Genomic DNA, 22,792 nt, shown 5'->3' with positions numbered 1-22,792 from the left:
GGTTCCAAAATTAAATATTAATTAATATATATTTATTAACCCATGATTAATATAATATAATTAATTTAGTAATTAATAATGCACAAACTCCCAAACTAGTGTTATTTAATATATATATATATATATATATTTTCATTAATATAATATATATTAATAGTATCTATTAACTGAATTAAAACTATATAAAACAGAATTTAATAAAAATATATTAAACTTCTTTTAACCACACCAAAATTCCCCATAGTATAATTCATTTTATCAATATATTTTTTTTTCTTAAAGAAAATAAATAAAAATTGAAACCCTAGCCTGCGGGTCCCACCTCCCATCCATCTGAGTGGGAGGGACCAACCTGTAGGTCCCTGCGGCCATAGGTGGAGGCAGGCTCTATGAACCACACTGTGGTCACAGGTCCCTGCGGCCTACAGTGTGGACGCAGGTCCCTGCGGCCCACTTTGTGGACACAAAGTCCCCTGCGAGCCACAACATGGACGCAGGTTTCTTGCGGCCCACAATGTGGACGCAAGTCCCTGCAGCCTGCAGGGAGGAGGGTGCGGGTAGAGCCCTCGGCTCCTTCGCCCTCCAACCCTAACTTGGGTAAAACGGATTTTATTATAAAATAAAATAAAACTTCGTTTAAATTTTGTTTATCTAATTAAAACCAAGATAATGATTAAAATTACATAGAACCCTAGATTCTGAATAATGTACAGTTTCACAGAGACTAAATTTGATTTCCAGAATTTACCATGAACAACAAATATTGAAGTTTTTCCAGAATAATCTTGTTTTTTTTCAAAAAAACCAATTTTGTTGAATAACTAATCTAAATAATCAAATTTTGGGCATAAGAAGATCATTTCCCAAACAACGATTCCACCAAATTTCCAAACTTAAACTCAAAATGCATAGATTTAAAACCCATACCCCATTCAATCAAGAAATTTCTTCAAAGGAAACAAAATAAGATTCCTACCTCTCTTCACATTCCTGGCAAGATCCGATGGAGAGCCCAACTTGCAACTCAGAAAAATCTCCAACCAATTTTTTTTTTTTTTTCTTTTCCCACCCCAAAAAAAAATCAACAACCCCAAAATATTTTTCAACCTAGGTTAAAAGAACGAAATTTTGACCTAATTTCCCAATTTCGAATTTAAGCACTCTTTTAATTAAAAAATGAAAATAATCATTCTTTTCAACTATTCAAATAATCTAACTTGTTTTTCTAATTAAAATTAAAATGCTTCTCTCTCATTTAATTTTAATTTTCTCAATATTAACTAAGCTAACCTTTATATTTCACCATTTTGACGAGGATAAAATATTTTAATTAAATTAATTCCCAAAATCAATCTTTCACACTATATCAAATATACATATAAATCAAACTTGCTTTTCTAATAAAAATTGATTTTCCTAAATAAGTAAAATTAACCTTTCTTTTCCAAAATGCAAAAGAGATTAAATTATTTCTATTTCAAATAACTTTAAATCTTTCCTTTTTAAAATGCATAAACTAATTAAATTTGTTATTTAAAATTTAACCATTAAATTAAACTCGCTACAAACATAAATAAAGCGATCTTTTTTAATTAATGATTATTCACATAAAAGAAACTTATTTATTTTAATTCCTCAATTACTAATGCCTAAATGAACACATTAAATTTAATTAAATACTTAAACTTGCTACAAATAGAAATATAGCGATCCTTTTTAATTAATGGTTAATCACCTAAAAGAAACCTATTTATTTTGATTTCTCAATTACTAATGCATAAGTGAACACATTAAATCAAATTAAATAGTTAGGATAAAGTACTCCATTGTACCACAGGCAAGGCACACAAACCAAGAAAGCCAATCAATCACATGACACGCAAACCCATACGAAAAGGAAACTGACGAACCACACACGATGTTCACTTGATCATGGCTAAGGAAAGATGAGGGTTTTACGACCACCTAATCCAAATCCTAAGGAGGAAAAAGGTATACTCAACCTTGCGAATCTCGATTGAGACGAACCTCGCACCTAGGTGGTATTGTACCTGCAATCTCCTGCAACCATGAGTCATGCAAGCATACATATATATACATATTCAATGAAGGCGTTAGCTCAAGATTTATAACAAGAATTAGGGAAACAATTAAACTTACACAAGAATCGATGCGAAAGCACAATAACAGGTATGCACAATATTCATATTATCTAATCTACAACATTACATAACAGTAATTCAACCATTCAAGAATGCCACATAGGAAAAGTCAACCAAAGTCAAATTGGTGGTACAAGGCTAACTAGGGTAGGGCACTACATTTCTCCCCCCCTAGGCTTTGTCTTACTCTCGGAAGTCGTAAGGCTAGACGGAAATCATGCACACGTATTAGCCCTGAAACTCATTTAACAATTATATGTTTGCACATATGAACCTTTCCGTAAATAAATGAAATATTATTGCTAAAACCTCTAAGAATGTCCATATGCATAGGCAAGATACCTCCAAAGCCATATACTTCTTAAAATATTCTAGGAATTATCCACAATCATAGCAGAGAAACAAGAATTTTCTTCCTTTCATTACACCAATCAAAGCACTAAAAGAGGTAAACCACAATTACCATACTCATTCTACCAAGCAGGACAAGAAAACATGCCATCATGATCAATTTCCTTTACCATTACATCTTTTACAAAACTTTATCGCATAGAACTAGCTTCAAATATAAATTCCTACAACCAAGTTATCTTTCAATAAATAAGAGCAATGTAAATAACTCAATTTGTTTACACTTTCTAGGCATAAAAGAACCTTTCCAATGACTATGTCCCATAACATAGTGACAAGTTAACGCCATTTAATCCATGATTTCACATAATAACCATCCACATAACTGGAATTGCACAACACAAAATGCCACACGTGAGCATGTCTAATGCTCGGTCATAGATAACATGCATGATCAACATCTCTATGCCTGATCTCAGAGCAAATAACCTGATCATAAATATCCAACAACTCACTCAAGGGCTTGATGGTGCTAGGGTACACCATAGCAGTTCTACCTTCCATACAAGACCCTCATGAACATCCTTTGTTGCGTAAGGTGTTTAGCCTCCAAGAGATAGTCACCACACATAGGTAGGTAGTGGATCCTAGTTGTCTCACAGCCTCACATACCTGCATCCACTTCCTTGTATACACTCAACCAAGACCGTCTGCTACGTTCTTGTAGAGGAATTCACATTCCAACACAAGACCAGTATACGAAAACAACAAGGATAAACTGGCTTAGCCACCCAAGTACAGAAGAATAAAGATAATAATCGTCAATTCCAACAGTAAGGCAAGAAAATAATTCCAGAATTGCAACATCAAATAAAGTAAAAACAAGATTGCAAGATCGTGGCTAAACCTTGAAGGTCAAAATAGAATAAATTGTTGGCCCAAAAGGAACTAAATAAATAAATAAATAATAAAAAAAGTCATAAGTGCACATTACATCACTATGTGACTAGCAGCTAGCCAGCAACAAGGAAGGAAGGAACACTCGTCTAGCTATCACAGTAGATCATCATGTGGTGTGGCCTAGTCACACATCCACATGGCATGGTAGTGTGCACCTCGACATCACCCCACATCACGTCATCACGCGGCATGGCTCTACCCTAAACCTGTCGGTAGGCCGCATGGCAATGTCTACTACATCCCACATCGTGTCTCAGCATGACATGGCAATAATCGATGCGGAAAGGGCAGGCAATGGATGTATCCTTCATGGCAGTGTACCTCACGAAAAAGGGCACACGCAGGTCACACCCTGCATAGTGACATTCCTCTCAGGATACTCGCCGTAAGCCAGAGGTATACATGGCTAAGGTCTACCCACAAGTCTACCAATACTAGTCCATTGGCAGCTCATGTGAAAAATATCATACCTCTCATGAAGACAAGGCAAAAGATGCTCCAATAAAATCCATCATTATGCTCAAGAACTGTCATCTATATGCTCAAAATAAGGGATAAGAATTAGGCTGGCACACATGAACCTTATACATCAGTTCATCACAAGGGGAAGTATTGAGTACACCTATAGTACAGTTTCATTACAAAACTATATATTTTTTTTCCTCAAAATAGGGAAGCTAAAGTTGCTTCGCATCGACATTACTCATACACCATTCCATACTTTTCAAGGAATGGTGACTTCTATTACTACCCCTTCACATACTGACTTATCAACAACCCGTGGGTTGGCACTCAGTAAGGGAACAATTAAGCAACATCACATAAATAGTATGGCTTCCCATACTCATAAGCAAACATATCCTCCATGGTTGATTACTTCACCATCCCATGGACACACATAGCAAGCACGGGTTTCTTACAACACACAAGGTATAACACCATTACTAGTTTAGTCACATTTACGAGTGTAATTTTCAATACGCTATCATCTACTCAAGGAGGGTTTTACCTATGCTTTCCCCATGAATCACTAAATAAAGTTTACTCTAGATACACGTAATGAAATTCTTAACAATTCAAATTTACACAAGGAAATAACGTTATTCCGATATCTTTCCCAAATTCCACTAAGCATTTGCATTCACATTACTAACTATGCAATTTTCTTTTCCAAAGCGAAAACTTTCCTCTTTCAATTAGAAGCCAAAATAAAACATGCAATTTCACATGCATTATAAAAATTCTTCTTATATCACTGCATTCTTTGTAGCATTTCTAAAAATCTTATGACCTTAGGCAAGGAGAAGGGGAGAGAGAGTTAGAAAATTAAACTATTTCCTACGAATACATAAGATCCACAAGGTTACACTATATGCTCAGATATAAGTCTATCATTTTAGTTGCACGGTTTTTTTTCGTTTCGCTATCTTTTTAGGAGAATGCCAAAACAACCTAACATGACATTTCCAATTACTATGGTTGCAATAAAATGTTATAGTTTTCCGAACAAGAAATCAAGTTGGATAATCTTTCGGTAATACAAGACCTCTTGAGAGCACTCACTATTCTTAATTTAATACGAAAACATATCAAAATTTGCAACCTATCTTTGAAAATCAAGGTATGACAAGAAGGTAAATAAGGAGCTATCAACTAAATAAGACACATTAAACATAGACATCAATCTAGTCTTTCATTCACACTTTCTAAACACAATAAGGCAATTATCTATATCCAAAGGCAAGTTTAATGGAGCATAGCTAGAATAGATCCTCATTCAACTAGTTTAAGGAAGCACATAAAGAAATCTTTCATGGAACACATTAATACACTCTTGAAGCTACTATAACATGTTATCTTTTGGTACTTCTTTCACAACAAAGCAATTTTCACAAAATCAACTATGTGCATATTACTACACCTTACTTAAGATGGAATTTAATTATATTACTCCTACAAAGCACATGGAGAATCCTTAATGTAAACATACAATTTTCTCTAAATAACCAATATTAACTTTCAAACCAAAGCCCTTTCACAATCTAAAAACACATAAGCATTATAAGGCTCCCACAAGGGCTCAAGAAATTGCAACCTTTCTCTTGCAATAAGAAAACTCAAATAAGAGATAATTACCCATATCAAAAAATTCTAATCTCTAGAGAGAGAGAGAGGAGTAAGGGTCATAATCATTCAATTTACTACATAATAAGAATTTAATATTTTCCATACTAGTCCTTCAAGTGGACATCACTAAGATAGATCATAACCATAACAAGCACATATCGTACTCTTATATTCAAGACAACACCAACCAAACTCGGATGGGCTAGTCAAAAGAGTAAAACAAATCAAGAACGAAGGTACATATGACTCTCTTTCAGAATATGAGTAATCATAGACCAAGATATTAATAAGTAAACAAAGCACATACAATCACTCCAAAGCACCCACATCAAGAAGGTGAAAACAAGGTGTGAACACGCGTGTTACACACAAGTTAAGGTCTACTCAATCACACACCTACAAAAAGGAGGACAAGCATACACATAAGGTCGATACAACACACACCAACTAAGGGCACAAGCAAAACCAAAGATCCTAGTGTTGCAACTTTGGCTTTGATACCAAATGTAATGCCCCGCCAGGAAACCCCGAAGGGTTCAAGCTAAAACACTCAAATGGAGTGCACATAATTTTTTTTTTTTTATCTTTAATACACAACTGTTAGGCCCAATATGGAAAGCTAATGTATTGAGAGGGGAGGGGTGAATCAGTACTTCAAAACATTTCTTCAACAATATCTTTACTATTATACATAAACCGAATAGTGCAATAACATAATATAAAGCTAAAACTAATAGATAACAATCATACATGATTCACTCCATAACACATATATTTTGATTATGCATAAACTCTTGGTTAGAGAGAAAAACTGTGGTGGGGATGGCACCCACAACTTCACTACTACAATAATAAAGAGTGCTCGGTTAGAGCTACATGTTTAGCTATTTTTGATAGCTTACCCTGTTAGGAGTAACAAGATCTATTAGATCTACCTTGCTAAAGGATTTTACAACACTTAATCTAAATGTTGCACCTAGTTAGAGGCTTTACAATTTATAGACTTGATTAGAGTCTTTTACCCTGCTAAAGGTTGCTCTTTCAACTTCACAATATTACAATAAAATCATTACAAATATTTGCAACTTTACATCTGAAATGTTATAGCAGATTCTATGTGCTCAGAATAGATTACCTTGCTTATAGCATACCTCGGTAACCTATATAGTAACTCAGTAAACCCTTATGTTTACTCTATTCTTTGACTGTTCTCTGAAAACCTTCTCGGTGACCTCTGAGTCTCTGTAATAGTCTTGTTACATGCATACATACACCCTTAACTCATGCTGTATAAATAGATCTCTTAAGACGGTGATCCAATTCATTGCTTCGATCTTACAAACATGATTTATTGAATGAATAATCATGCAAAATATTTCATTGGTTAGATGACCTCAAAATCATACACAATCTTCTAGTGCAATTTCCAATGTGATAACGGTTAGATGTGCCTCGATCTTGTAACACATTTTCATATACATGTCCAGGTTCAATGAATTTGGTAACACATTTCACTCGGTGTATATCAACTTGGTGTGTCATCTTTGCTGCTCAGTAGACATGAGAAGATACTCGGTAGACAGCTCGGTGTATACTGTGTTTTGTGACTGCTTTCTTCTGTAACCGACTAGACTATGCATACCGACTAAATATTTTGATAATAGATAACCGACTAGAGTATATAGTATAACTTTGACATAAAACTAATGGCAATCTGATAAGTAGTAACAATCTCCCCTTTTGACATTAGTTGAGATGTTTGACAAAAACTACTTTCAAAGTTATAACTCAAAAAATCTATATACTTTGCAAAATGACTATACTGACAGTATATACAATAGTCAATGAAATAGTATATTCAGATATACTCCCCTTATCATTATACTATACAAAACTCTGATTTTGCATGCTTGGTGATCTCTTCTGTGTGCTTTGCTTACTGTTCTGTATACTGCTAGGTTTATTGCTCTTGGATACTTTGCTTACTTTGCTTGGTATACTCCCCCTGTATACTATACTCCGAATACTATATCAAAACTATATCATTCCCCAAATCATATTACTCCACAAATATAGTATCACTCCCCCTTTTTGACAAACATCAAAAACTTAATTTCCATCCGGGGGCGGTAACTAGTCAAAAATGGTTTTGTACTTGTTCCAGGCATCGGTGAGAGCGACAAAGAGTGCATCCTTTACACTATCCATTAAAGAATTATGTGCTTGAATATCAGCCAATAGTGATATTAAGCCATCAAGAGTGCTTCCCTCTTGTGTAGTAGAAAAGTATGTGGCTCGGTTGATCTGTTCTTGGACTGATGAAAGACGCGGAAGGAATAATGTCTGAAGTGTCATTATGTCCATCCGGATCTTGTGTTCTTCATTTCTTAAGTCCAATTATTGAGCCATGAGCTCTTGTAACCGTGTATAAAAATTTTGAATTGAATTTGGCTCTGTGGTCAACTTGCTTGAGAGATCAGTGATCTCTTTCTCAATTGTCTTTGTTTTATTCTTAATGTCTTTAATGAATGAAGAAAATGTGCAGAGTTTCTGAAATAAATAATGAATGTGCTTGAGTTGAGGAGTCAACTCAGCAATAAATTTGACAAGTTTGACTTTGCCAATAGCTAGAGCTTTCTGTACCTCTTCTATCATTTTTGCAGTGAGCTCCTTGTCTTTTAGCTTGCTCAAATACTCAAATGCATCAACTCCAGATGTTTCTATTTGATTAAGGAGTTCATCTAGTTGAATATGGATGGTTGCATCGATTGACACTATAGCTATAGGTAGCATATCTAATAGCAGTGTCTTCACCTTCTGAAGTACTTTATTCTTCTTTTGTATGGCCATCTATTTTTCTTGTTTGGTCTTTGCTTTGCATAGTTCACCAAAATCAATGAGTGCTTGCCCCTTTAATTTTGAAATATCCACATTGGGTAACACTATTGGTTTAGATAAATCAACTTTGAAACTATGCCTTTTCACTTTCTTTTATTTACCTTTGGCCGGTTGGACCAAGACAATAGCTTGGGAGGCTTGCTGACCCTCGATAGGTTGCTAGGTAGAGGCAACACTTTGGTCAGTTCTTGTAGCCTCTGTGGTGTCTTTTGGTGTCTCGATATTGGGTGTTTTAGCTGCAACATTCTCAGTGCTAGAAGGTGCTTGTGAGGTCTATTCTAGAGTAGTATCTTCTCCTATTGTAGACTTGTGACCTTTGGTTCCTTGTGCTATATCCCGAGGAGTTTCAGTTAAGATAGGTTGTTTGACCGGGGGATAAGGTTGAACTTATTCTAAAACAGATTCACTAGATACAAGTTTTGCATATGTAGTGCCTTCTATCATTTCCTGCTTTGATGCTTTTGTATCTATGACATCTTCATCTATTTGAATGGTGTCAGCAGGGTCTTGTTCGGTAGCATCAGGACCGTGCTCAGTGACATCAGGATCATGCTTGGTGACATCAACGATTTCAACTATAGTTTGTTCACCGACATCCATGATTTTGAAGATTTCCTGCCACTTTGCTTTTGTCTCATTTTCTACGTCAATATATAGCCCATTCATTAGTTTTAAGGCTCTCTGTTTGACAAGAAACTTAGAATTGTAGGTTGTCAAATGTTCCTTTATTTCAGCTACTAACATATTAGGAAATAGATGGACTAGACTTCTTTCTTTGATTTGTTTCTCTGAGTCCATTGCATACTTCCACCTATTAGCAATATGCAAGTAAAGTTCATTTGGAAGTGACTTAACTAGTTCCAATGGAGCTAACCAGAACTTTAGAAGTGTGCAGATGACAGCTTCTTCAATTTGTCTCTTCTCATCATTATTTCTAGTTTCATACTTGACATATCTAAATGAACCAAATCTGCCATATTCTTTCAGATTAGCACAAAATTTTTCAACACTATGTATATTTACCTTCTTGCTCTTGACAATCTGGAATTTGTTTGCATCCTCTGATTCTATATCACTAGACTCTTTTGCCAAAATGAGTCTCTGAGTAGATTTCTTGTATGTCTTTATTACCTTGGGAGCAGTAACACTCTTTTGTTTCTTACTCGGTGATGCTCCAGATGCTCTTGTGTTAGGTCTCTTTGTTGGAGGAGTCGGTAGGGCCTTTGAAGTGTCTAGTTTCTTTCTTTTTAACACTTTACCCTTAGGCAATTCGGTGCTTAGTGTTATAGCTGCCTCTTGGGCTTCTGATTCCTCTTTGGTGATGGCAAGAGTGCCTTTGACAGGTGTAGAGGAAGGGTCTTCTCTGAATTTCTCTAACAATCCCTTAATCATCTTTGTTGCCTTTCTTGTAGCTTTGGGTACTACAATGCTCATCTTTACCTTTTCCTTCACTTCTTCATAGGTTCCATACCTCAACTCAGTAGCATGCCTTGGAAATGTAAGAATTGCATCAATTTGTTGTTGTGTGATGTCAAAGTCAATCTCGTAACCCATAGGTGGCAAAGATTGAGTCCTTGGTTCCATAGCATTCACATAATAGTAATCGGTGTCAACTTCGAAACATATATCATTTTTGTATTTCTCTACTAGCTGGGGTGGGATTTAGTACCTGTTATGCATTTTCTCTTGAAATTTACTGAAGTAATCATCCATGATATCGTTGAAATTATCTCCTAACTTCTTGATGAAGTCATTAATTTGATGGGTGATTGGTCGGTGTAGCTCCCAAACTACATTACCGACTGATGGAAAGAATTTTTCAAAGTAGAAAAACATCCATACAAGAAGTGAACCAAACTTTAGTGTATTAGCTGAGTTGTTCTTCTTTGGCTTCCTTATTGTGTTCAGATTCTCAAATAGGTTCTTCAATAACACCTCACATAAGTCACTTTTCATTCCCTTTTTCACAATTTTATAAGCTAAGTCAACTGCTGCACAAGGTACACTATTTTCCCTTGCCGATTGGAAGAAATAGTAACCAATTACTCTAATAGCAAACTTAAGTTCTGCATCAATGACATTGTTCAGTTTCAGTCCTTTGTAATCAAATTCTACTCTAGTTAAACTAATCAATTCCTTCTGTGATATCATCTTCTGGGCTCGGGCATGATCATAGATAGGGTAACTGGTAATCAGATGAATGATTTCCTTGGTTATCTTGAATGGTTTCTCTTCTAGCCACATGAAATCATCATGAACTCTGCTTAGAACAATCTTGACCCATTGGGGTTTGAACACATGGGGATAGGTTAGGGCTTCAGTTAATCCTTTGACTTTGATGTGTTCATACTTGCTATTCAATTTACCATCGGTACATAGCTCATCATAGGTGTCTCTGATTTCAACATGACCGAGTTCTTCAACACGACATTTGGTGAACAATCTCACATCTTCGACTAACAATACTCTGTTAAGGATGAGTGAAAAGGAGGTTTTGTCATCTGGTTTGGAAGCGACTTTGGGAGTCAAAGAGTATTTCAATGAGGGCTTCTCTACATTCATAACAACTATGGGATCTTGGGTCTTGGGCGCCATTGAAGATTTCAGGTAAAAACTAGTAAAGAGTCCTTAGGGTTTCAAGATTTCAAACAACAGACACTTTATACTTAGCAGATAATGGCAACTAGATAAGATTGGTAAACCAGCTTAACAATATGTTGAGATTTGATGTAAATACCTTGAATTTTCTTTGAATGAGGTTTTGATTGCCTTTGATTCGCTTTTCTTTGTTCTCTCAAAAACTTGGTAAGTGTAAATGACCGCGAAAATTCTTTTAAGTACACAAAATACCTTATCAGGTTCCGTGCGGGTTAGGTCAAAAACATTACATGCACTCAGTTCCTCTTTAACCAATTTACTCTCCTTTTTCCATTTTGATCAAGTAACCAAGCTTCCTTCATTTACCGACTTGACAGGCTTCCTGTATTCACCGAATTGATAGGTTTGTTGTAAAGTGCTTCAAAAGACTTTGATAGAATTTCAAACTTACTACTACATCTTAACTATGCAGATTTTGAATTAAGTACATAATAGAATAGGAATTGTTAAGATTTTAACCTTCAGAGAATGCAGTCCCTTCATACCTTTACCGATTAATTTGGAATAGGTGCACCTAACTCGGTAGGTAAGGTGCTTTCTTCATTTGACACAATTTCCTTCTTTTTCCAAATCATCTGTAATTTTTCTTTTATTTCTTCAGTGTCTCCTCTAGGTTGATCTTTGCAATCTCTAGCTAAGTGTCCAACTTTGTGACAATGAAAACATGCCATACCAGGATTTCTCTGATCTTCGGTTGTTCATTTCAAACCTTATAAAATAGTTGGCACTTATATGTCCATATCTTCCACAACATTCACACCATATCCTTGTATTGTAATCCCATGGTACTATTGCATATTGTCGGTAAGGATCTGTGTAAGTTCGGTAACCTCTAGTGTTTGCTCGGTGTGCAGACCACATGTAGTTGTTTTGCTTAAACCAACACTTCTCAGTACTATGTCCATATCTATTGCAGTTTCTACAAAACCCTTTGAATTTTTCCTTCTGATAATTGTCAATAGACTTTGTCCTACATTGATTAGATGTGTGACCATATTTATTGCAATTGTAACAATAACCATTGGACTTAGTGACATTTGGTTGCTTACCTTTTCTAATTTGGCATATGTTGGCAGTGTGACCTTAATTTCCATAGTAGTTGCAAATAGGCTTCTTTCTTTTGATGTTGTTCCTGATTCCAACTTGCTTTGATGATTCTCCTCTCTTGGTAGTATGAATTCCTTTCTCGGTAGAGTCTTTTCCTTTGTAACTGAGTCCTGCATCTCTGTTGGATCTTCTTGTATTTAGTTGCTCATCCAACATCTTTGATGCTTCATAGCTCTTCTTCAGTGTTTCTTTGGATTTCTTCTCTGTTTCAAGTTCATCGGTCAACTTTGATACTTCAAGTTTCAATGCTTGATTCTCATCATTCTTCAGAATTGCTTCATGATGTGCATAACCTAGTTGATTTGATAGGTTTTGTTGAATTCCAATCAACCTTGTGATTTCATCATTTTTATCAAATACTAAGACTTCAAGTTGTTGTTTCTCTCTTTATATATATCTTGCTTTATCCTCAGCTATCCTCAATGCATCTAGATTTTCAGTCATCTGTGTGCTGAAATGTTCATTTTCTCTTTTCATTGCTTTTAGTTGATCAACCAATGCTTTGTTCTTTTCTTTCAATATTCCAATCATTTCTTTAGTTTCTTCAGATATACTATTCTCAGATGATGTCTCAATTTGTTCCACTAACTCTTGAGAGTCCTGCAGATCATCAGACAATCTTCTTCTCACTTTCAGAAATTTTTGCATTTGCCTCTGCATGTCTGCAATCACTTGATTAGCATGATCTAGCTCTTCTTGCAGATACACAATCCTCCGAGATTGTTTGTAGCCTTCCATTGATAATATCTTTCTATTTAGGTAGTTAAACCATTTTCCAAGATTCGAGCTCTGATACCAATTGTTAGGCCCAATATGGAAAGCTAATGTACTGAGAGGGGAGGGGTGAATCAGTACTTCAAAACATTTCTTCAACAATATCTTTACTATTATGCATAAACCGAATAGTACAATAACATAATATAAAGCTAAAACTAATAGATAACAATCATACATGATTCACTCCAAAACACATATATTTTGATTATGCAGAAACTCTTGGTTAGAGAGAAAAACTATGGTGGGGATGGCACCCACAACTTCACTACTGCAATAATAAAGAGTACTTAGTTAGAGCTACATGTTTAGCTATTTCTAATAGCTTACCCTATTAGGAGTAACAAGATCTGTTAGATCTACCTTGCTAAAGGATTTTACAACACTTAATCTAAATGTTGCACTTGGTTAGAGGCTTTACAATTTATAGACTTGATTAGAGTCTTTTACCTTGTTAAAGGTTTCTCTTTCAACTTCACAATATTACAATAAAATCATTACAAATATCTGCAACTTTACATCTGAAATGTTATAGGGTGAACTCACAATAATGGTTCCCACTTTTTTGCCACTTTTGACACTGAGATGTACATTTTTAAAATAATCTTCAACTTCCAAGAACTATAACTTTTAAACTATTAAAAATTTGAAGATGATGTAAATTAGTGATTTCTAGCATTTTTTTTTAGATTCTATATACATTTTTTTCAAATTTTTTTGAAGGATTTTTTAAAAAAATTTCCATCTCCCTCGAAAAGTAGTTTTTTACAACAAACTACATTTTTTAAGAGTGAGGTGCCTCCTGAAACGTATAACTTTTTTTCTATAAATGATAAAAACTCAATTTTTTCGAATTTTGGTTTGTAACATCAATATCCATGGCTTGCATTTGGTTTTATAGTGATATCTTCATGTGTGGGGGAAAAGTGACACTAAGCAAACATGCCCTAATCTCACTTTCAATCACACACTTGTGGAATACGAAAGAGGCTAAAGGTATCACACAATTGGCTACTTCTTTTTGTGGAAGAGAGAGCCATGGGCTACCTATTAGGATTTTTATTCCTTTGTTGCAAATGATAGATAAAATGATGCAAGTTCAACTACTGGCCCTAGAGTGCAAGTATGAACTAGTAACAAGATTGCAAGATTGAGATTAAGTGATGAAAAGCTGTAAACACAAGGATAAAAGGAGAATGAAGATGTGTACCTGGGGTTAAAATCTGAGTGGAAATGTTTGGGACGGGGGCGCATGCGCCACTGACCTGATTCTGCCCCTGAAACTACTCCTGAAACTGCTATTTTACAACCTGGAAAACTGTCGGAAATGCTAAAAATTGCTGTATGACAGAGGGACCAGGGCGCCTAGCGCCACTGTCCCAGGGATCAGGGCACCTAGCACCCCTATCCTGGTAGGACTAGGGTGCCCCACGCCCCTGTCCTGGTCTTTTGCACTGAAATTTGGTGTGAAGTTCTATCTCGGTCCGCTTCCGTCGGATCTGCAATTTGCGACATCGTTCGAATCCCGAAACCTGCACTTATATCTGAAAAGGTATGGTGGGCGGCTATATAGGGTTTTGCCTTAGTCAAACCCCCACTTTGGTGATTTCCACCTCCACGAATAGCCAAGTTGTATAGTAAAAGTTTTGTGTGTGCATACCTTGTGTGTGTGCAAGATCCTAAAATGAAAGTAAGCAAACTAGAGCAACCTAGAAAGTAAACCCTAATTGCTTGTAAATGATAATGTAAATGCTCCAAATCAAGATGTAAAGAGATATAAAGCATGAATACAAGTGATATAATGAGGCTTATGCAAAGACATGAAAACAACATGAAATCATACCCAACCCCAAGGGAGGGGTACAAGCCAATCTTTAGTCGGTGATCCCCTATTGCTCTTCAATGTCTTCAAAGCCCTAAATGGATGAATGAAATTGATGAATGCTTGATGGATGGATGTTGAATGTTGTTGAAGTCTTCAAAGATCTGCTCTTTCGCTGCATAGAAGGCCCTTGAAAACCAAAATTCTGGATCCTTTCAAATGAAGAAAGAGAGCTCTTATATATGAAACCCTAGGTCTTAATTTCAACTTTTGGCTGACCTAGAGATTGAATCTCCTACCAATTTCTTGGGGTTAAGCTTTATTTTATGATTGGATTGTGCTCCTAAAATTTCGAGAAAAATGTTCGGGACCGTGTGCACACCGGGCGCCATTGTCCCGACAACTTTTCACCAAATTTTCAGGGTCGTCGGATATGATGATTTTAGAGAGAATCCCGAAGTTATAGGTGATTTCGAGATGTTTTGACCCCCGAAATCAAGCCCCCAAGTTCAAAATAGGACCTAATTAGGGTTTTTTGATTAAATGATGTATTGGAAGAATAAAATGAAAAGGGCACACTTTAATGAAAGGGCCCAACTTTATGATGTGGGAGATGATAAAATAGAACCTTAGACCTAATTAATTTAATTAATTAAGTGCTAAAGGGGAAATGCAATGCAAAATGCAAAATGCGCCAAGGCGGGTGCTAAATTAGGTGTGAAATTGTACCACCCTAGCAAGTGCGTACAATTTACGACGCTACATTTAGCCCCCACTTTAGCGGTCATATGAACACTACGTGCATATGCAAGCTAAAGTATAGGAAAGTAAACATTATTTGAAAAAGGATATATCCATAAGTCTGTCGAATGAAGCCCCCAGCGGTATCTGCAGTACACAGTTAGGAACCACAACCTACAAAACCACATGTTAGATCACAAAATCACCTAATGCTTACTAAGGAAGGTGATGAAAATTCGAGGGTAGCTATATGCCCCCCCTATTTCGGCTTGCTAATTTTAGTGAGTTGAAACAGGGTATCATATTTACCACTTCAAATTGTTAAAGAATATTGATGACAAATGCTCACAAGAAGATTTGATATGAGATCAAAAACTAATGGAGAATCATTTGGTAAGAAAGAGGACTAAATCTCAATTCCAATACAACAAAGAGTGTGAGGATTTGAGAGTTCTCTAACACAAGATGAAGGATGTAAATGGAAACAAAATGCAAAGAGAAGAAAAGAAAGGAAAAAAGCATGAATACACACATTGGTGATCCATGAGAAGAATAGTGAGAGAGAAAACATGGACTTCTCGCCCCTAGATCTTGTCTAGGTGATCCATGGGAAAAAGGACATGGAAAACTAGCCCCTAGAGTTTGTCTAGGTGATCCATGTAAGGGAGGAGAGTGAGAAAGTCTAGCCTTATGCCGCTAGTTCCACTCAACCTCGTGCATGTGTGTGCAAGTGAGGTTAGAAGCACCTCATAGGAGTCTATTCCTGAGTATGCTACAACCTGTATATGTATAGTACAAAAGTATGACATCTCGCTCTAAGAGTCTGTGCTCTAGTTCCGAGAATAATCACCTTGCATAAAAGAAAAATGGAGACATCTCGCTCTAAGAGTCTGTGCTCTGGTTCCGAGAATGACCCATTGCTCAAAAAGTGTAATGTTTATGTCATAAGTAAAGTAGAACAAGGATACCTACCTTCATCACAAAAGAAGATACCCCAAAAATGCAACAATGTCATAGATCCAAGCAAGAGAGTTTTGCACTCTTTAAGCAAGGATAAGATAGTTGAAAAGGGATATCTTGTAGTATGTGTAAAGGAGATCCTTAGAGGAGAAGAGATCTTTGTACAAAAGATACCTATCCCTGAGAGGAATTGTCTTAGACAAATATAACATCTTCTAGAATAAGACAAAGAAGAGAATAAGAATGCAATACTTCCTTCTTTTGTGAGGTGAAAGTGATTCTTAATGAAGGATGACGCTCTTTTTTACCCAATTGGGAGAGTGAATTCATTATAGATGTATTTTACCAAGTGCAAAAGAGGTTGTAGTCAAGGACTTACACCTCTTGTAAGAGAGAATCCTTGAACAAACAACAACAAATGCATACAAGGAATAACCTCAAGTAATAAAGTTCACATCATCCACAAAATAGGAAAAAGTGGATCCTTAGATAAAAATAAGGAAAGATCATTGCCTCCCAAGGATAAGGACAATGGGAAGGACTTACACAATCTTCTAGGGAGAGATTTAGACATAAGCAAAATGTACTACATACTCACATGAGTTCATGCAAGGAAGACATTAGTGTATGTAAAATGCTCCTCACAAGAAGTGGGTAGGATAAGAAAGAGAATACACATCTTCTCCCATATCTAGGAAAAGAGAATTCTAAAGCAAAGATGATCAATATTTCCACACTATTACCTCATAGGAACAAGAGATAACATAGAAAAATTAGCCTATTATGTTGCTTCAAAAATATGATTGCACTTGAAATTGTACCATCATGAATGACAATGAGCCCCCAGTAAATGAGCTACCAATGTCACATAATGATGAGCAACATAATAGCCATTAATGTTATTTAAAGACATGATAGATTGAATGAGGTATTTAAATATGACATGCTAAATGCTCAACTATAAGTGAGATCAAAAACATGTATAAAATGATAAAAATTGAAGAAGAAAAGTTACGAGAAATCTTAGAAGAGAGATGAGTGTAATTTATGAGAGCCTTATCCCTGGAAGAAAGGACTTTATGATGAATAGGAGATAAAGATTCATAAGTGGATTTAGAAATCTGAGGGGAGTCATAAAGAGATTTGTTCATCGCCAAGATTTCCTTATGAGGGGAGTGAGAGTTGATAGAAGCAGAAGATGATTTAGTTGAAGTGAGATCATCATTACTACTAAATATAGCATTCACATTGAGAGATGGTCTTTTAGATGCTTTGGTGGGCTTAGAAAGATTATATCCAAGTCCAAATGAATATTCATTCATGTTATGTTCTAAAGAAACTTTAATTCCTTATTCATTTGTGCCACAACCATTTCCACTATAGCCACTCTTAGCCAAAATGTGAAAACCATGACCATAAAGATTAGCCATTTCAGAAAGAGAAGGTGGTTTTTTATAAGACAAAGAATCAAATTCTTCAGAATTAGAGGTGTGAGGAGAAGAAGTTTGAGAAGTGGCCACAAAATTATTGCTCATAGGTTCAGGTAAGACTGATTGATCTCTAGTTTCTTCCTTCTTTTTAACTTTAAGCTCTCTGGGAGGAACCCTATACTCACCTACAAAGGTGGGATGAAAATCAAGAGATCCCCAATCGTCTTCCGCGAGAACCTTCTCAGGATCAAAAGCCTTTTCATGTGTAGATTCAAGTTGAGAAGAATCTTCTTCAGGAACTTCAGACTCATCCAAAGAATTTTGATTATCAGAGGGTGATGATTCATCCATAGGTATCTTTTTTAACGAGTCATCACTAGAAGAGGAAGGCTTAGAAGAACTCCCTTTGGAAGTAGATGTTTGCAAACAAGCTTGAAAATTAGTATCACCTATCAAGGTATATGTCTTATTATTATAAATAAATTTAACTTGTCTATGCAATGTAGAGGGGACAACTTGCATACTGTGAATCCAAGGTCTCCCTAATAACAAGTTGTATGTTAGATTTCTCGACATAACATGGATAGGAGTAGGCAAAGTAACAGGTCCCACTGTGATGGGTAAGGTGATAATACCTAATGAAGACTTAGCCACATTATCAAAGCCTCGAATGGGATGAGAGTCAGGCTCAATAAGGGATGTATCCACATTCATCTTATGCAATAGATTAATGCTACACACATTAAGGCCAGAACCATTATCTACCAGTGTTCGTCTTATAGCAGTGTCATTTATGATAACCACAATCATCAAGGGATCATATTAATGTTGAATTTTGCTAGTAGGCAACTCATCTTGAGTAAACACAATTTGAGCTTTAGGATTCATCACAGAGTTAACCAAAGACACTATGTTACTAGATGTATTAGGTGGAGGAACATTCAAATCTTTCAAGGCATCTTGTAACATTCCATGATGAGCGGAAGAAGTTTGGATCAAATCCCAAAGGGATATCTTAGCAGGGGTAGCTTTAAGTTGTTCTATGAGATCATATTCCTTACCAAGAACTTGTGAAATACGTGGAGCTTGAGGAAGAATAGGTTGAGGATTAGGAAGAGAAAATAGAGTAACAGGAGGAGGATTAGGCTTCCTATTATTTCTAGTATTATAGGTATGAGCAACCGCATTATAACTCTCTCTAGTTAGTTGCTTAGCATACTCATAAGGGCTCTTAGTAGAATAACATCCTTGCACAGTAATAATAGGTTTGTTAGGAGTGCAAAAAGAATCATTAGCATAACCACCTTGAACCACTAAGATAGGCTTATTTAAAGGTTGAGAATTTTGAGAAGGACAAGCACCTTGGATAGTGAAGAGAGGTTTGTTAGGTGTTTCATTCACATGTATCAAATTAATTGAGGATTGTTTAGAGGAATGAACAAAAGTGTTGGAAGAATTGTTGATAGTCTTCTCTTGCACTAAAATCTCATCACGGATTAAATCAATTTTAGGAGAGAGACAAGGGGTAGGCATTGATGTTCTAGTAGGAAAAGTAATACTAGGAAAGGTCATAAAAGGATCTACATGGGGAATAAACTCTCTAGGAGAAGGATCAACATTACTCTCTAAAGTCTCACTTTTGAGAGGGAGATCTTTGAAAGAGATGTTAACCATCTTGCTTTGAACTAGGGTATCCTTATGAGTAGAACCAAGTTGAGGAGAGGGAGATGCTTTATTTTTAGAGGGAGAATAATTGAGATTCAAAGAAGGTGAGAAACTATCAAGGGAGTTTTCAATCTTGATTTCATCCCCTTTGGCTAGGGTTCTCTCATGGGGTATAGAATAGTCTACACCTTCTTCTAATGGTTCATCCAAAATAGTGAAGTTGTTGAAAGGAATGTTTGAAGTATTGTCAATTTCGGGAGAGGAGATAACATTGTTTATTAATTTCTCATCCTTAGGAGGGAGAGCATCAATAGATGTGTTAAACTCCTCCTCTTTCCTCAAAATATGTTCAATATGATCTTTAGGGGAGAGAGAATTAAGGAAATTTCTTATTATTTCATCTTCTTTCTCTAAGGGATGCTTATGGGTAAGCATTTATCATTAATTCATCATCTCTAGTTGGAATTTTGTTGGAAAAGGAAATGCCATCACTAGGAAATGTAGGGATAATGTCATCTTCTTGCACAAAAGGATCCTCATGAAGGGAGTGTTTTTTAGGAGGAACATGAACATATTTCTCCAAAGATTCATGCTTAGGAAGGAGATCCTTGAAAGAAGTGTTCATAACCTCTTGTTGCACTAACATGCCCCCATTGGAAGGACCAACTTTAGGAGAAAATAAGTCAATGTCCATCAATGCCTTTTCACTTAGAGAGGCATCATGTATGGAAGGTGAAGTAACATTAAGAAAGGTGTTTATGATATCATTCTCTTCCTTTAGGATAGCTAAATAGGAAGGGCACGTTTTAGGAGAATTGTCAAGATCACTCTTAAAGTCTTCATCCTTAGAGCATGGGAGAGTCTCAAAGGGATTGGTAGCAACTCTTTTAGGCACTAAAATGTTGTTATAGATGGGGGGAGGTTCTTTAGGAGAAGGAAAGATTGAAACTAGGGAAGCTAACCCATTATCACATATATGAAATGAATGCATCGTGACAACAATTTTCCTTTTTCAAATGATAACACATGCAAAATAGAAGGAAATGTTCAATTTTAACCAATGCAAGCACTTAGAATGTAGATTTAGAAAATGAAATTTATGATTCAAATGAGTTCCTAAATGAGATTTGAAATTATTGATCCCAATTAAGCTATCCACAAGTTCAACTTTGAAAAATTAGGGTTTTAGCAAAAATTTCCTCTAAATTTTTGAATCTTGCAAGAAATTAAAACTTGTAAATACAAATTTGAATTTGAAATAGCATAAACACTCAAATTTGAAAACATAAATCAGGATTAGAGAAGATTGGAATTCACGTCGGGTTCACCAAAAATGTGTGGGGGAAAAAGTGACACTAAGCAAACATGCCCTAATCTCACTTTCAATCACACACTTGTGGAATACAAAAGAGCCTAAACATATCACACAATTGGCTACTTCTTTTTGTGGAAGAGAGAGCCACAGGCTACCTATTAGGATTTCTATTCCTTTGTTGCAAATGATAGATAAAATGATGCAAGTTCAACTACTGGCCCTAGAGTGCAAGTATGAACTAGTAACAAGATTGCAAGATTGAGATTAAGTGATGAAAAGCTGTAAACACAAGGATAAAAGGAGAATGTAGATGTGTACCTGGGGTTAAAATTTGAGTGGAAATGTTTGGGACAGGGGCGCATGCGCCACTGACCTAATTCTGCCCCTGAAACTGCTATTTTACAACCTGGAAAACTGTCGGAAATGCTAAAAATTATTGTCTGACAGAGGGACCAGGGCGCCTAGCACCCCTGTCCCAAGGACCAGGGCGCCCAGCGCCCTTGTCCTAGTAGGACCAGGGTGCCCCACGCCCCTATCTTGGTCTTCTGCACTGAAATTTGGTGTGAAGTTCTGTCTCGGTCTGCTTCCGTCGGATCTGCAATTTGCGGCGTCGTCCGAATCCTGAAACCTGCACTTATATCTGAAAAGGTATGGTGGGCGGCTATATAGGGTTTTGCCTTAGTCAAACCCCCGCTTTGGTGATTTCCACCTCCACGAATAGCCAAGTTGTATAGTAAAAGTTTTGTGTGTGCATACCTTGTGTGTGTGCAAGATCCTAAAATGAAAGTAAGCAAACTAGAGCAACCTAGAAAGTAAACCCTAATTGCTTGTAAATGATAATGTAAATGCTCCAAATCAAGATGTAAAGAGATATAAAGCATGAATACAAGTGATATAATGAGGCTTATGCAAAGACATGAAAACAACATGAAATCATACCCAACCCCAAGGGAGGGGTACAAGCCAATCTTCAGTCGGTGATCCCCTATTGCTCTTCAATGTCTTCAAAGCCCTAAATGGATGAATGAAATTGATGAATGCTTGATGGATGGATGTTGAATGTTGTTGAAGTCTTCAAAGATCTGCTCTTTCGCTGCATAGAAGGCCCTTGAAAACCAAAATTCTGGATCCTTTCAAATGAAGAAAGAGAGCTCTTATATATGAAACCTTAGGTCTTAATTTCAACTTTTGGCCGACCTAGAGATTGAATCTCCTACCAATTTCTTGGGGTTAAGCTTTATTTTATGATTGGATTGTGCTCCTAAAATTTTGGGAAAAATGTTCGGGACCGTGTGCACGCCGGGCACCATGGTCCTGACAACTTTTCATCAAATTTTCAAGGTCGTCGGATATGATGATTTTAGAGAGAATCTCGAATTTATAGGTGATTTAGAGATGTTTTGACCCCCGAAATCAAGCCCCCAAGTTCAAAATAGGACCTAATTAGGGTTTTTTGATTAAATGATGTATTGGAAGAATAAAATGAAAAGGGTACACTTTAATGAAAGGGCCCAACTTTATGATGTGGGAGATGATAAAATAGAACCTTAGACCTAATTAATTTAATTAATTAAGTGCTAAAGGGGAAATGCAATGCAAAATGCAAAATGCGCCAAGGCGGGTGCTAAACTAGGTGTGAAATTGTACCACCCTAGCAAGTGCGTACAATTTACAATGCTACAGTTCAATATTTTTCATTTTATAAAGTTTTGAAGTCTGACTAGTCATAATGTAGACATAGGTTTACGTTTGAACACATAACTTGTTCTATATAAATCAAAATTCAATTTTATTTTTTTTGTTAGAAAGAAGACATCAATAC

Source organism: Cryptomeria japonica, chromosome 5 (assembly GCF_030272615.1).
Source record: "Cryptomeria japonica chromosome 5, Sugi_1.0, whole genome shotgun sequence".
In the NCBI taxonomy this organism is placed as follows: Eukaryota; Viridiplantae; Streptophyta; class Pinopsida; order Cupressales; family Cupressaceae; genus Cryptomeria; species Cryptomeria japonica.
The sequence above is the reverse complement of the archived record's forward strand: the minus strand, read 5'-3'. Positions refer to the sequence as shown.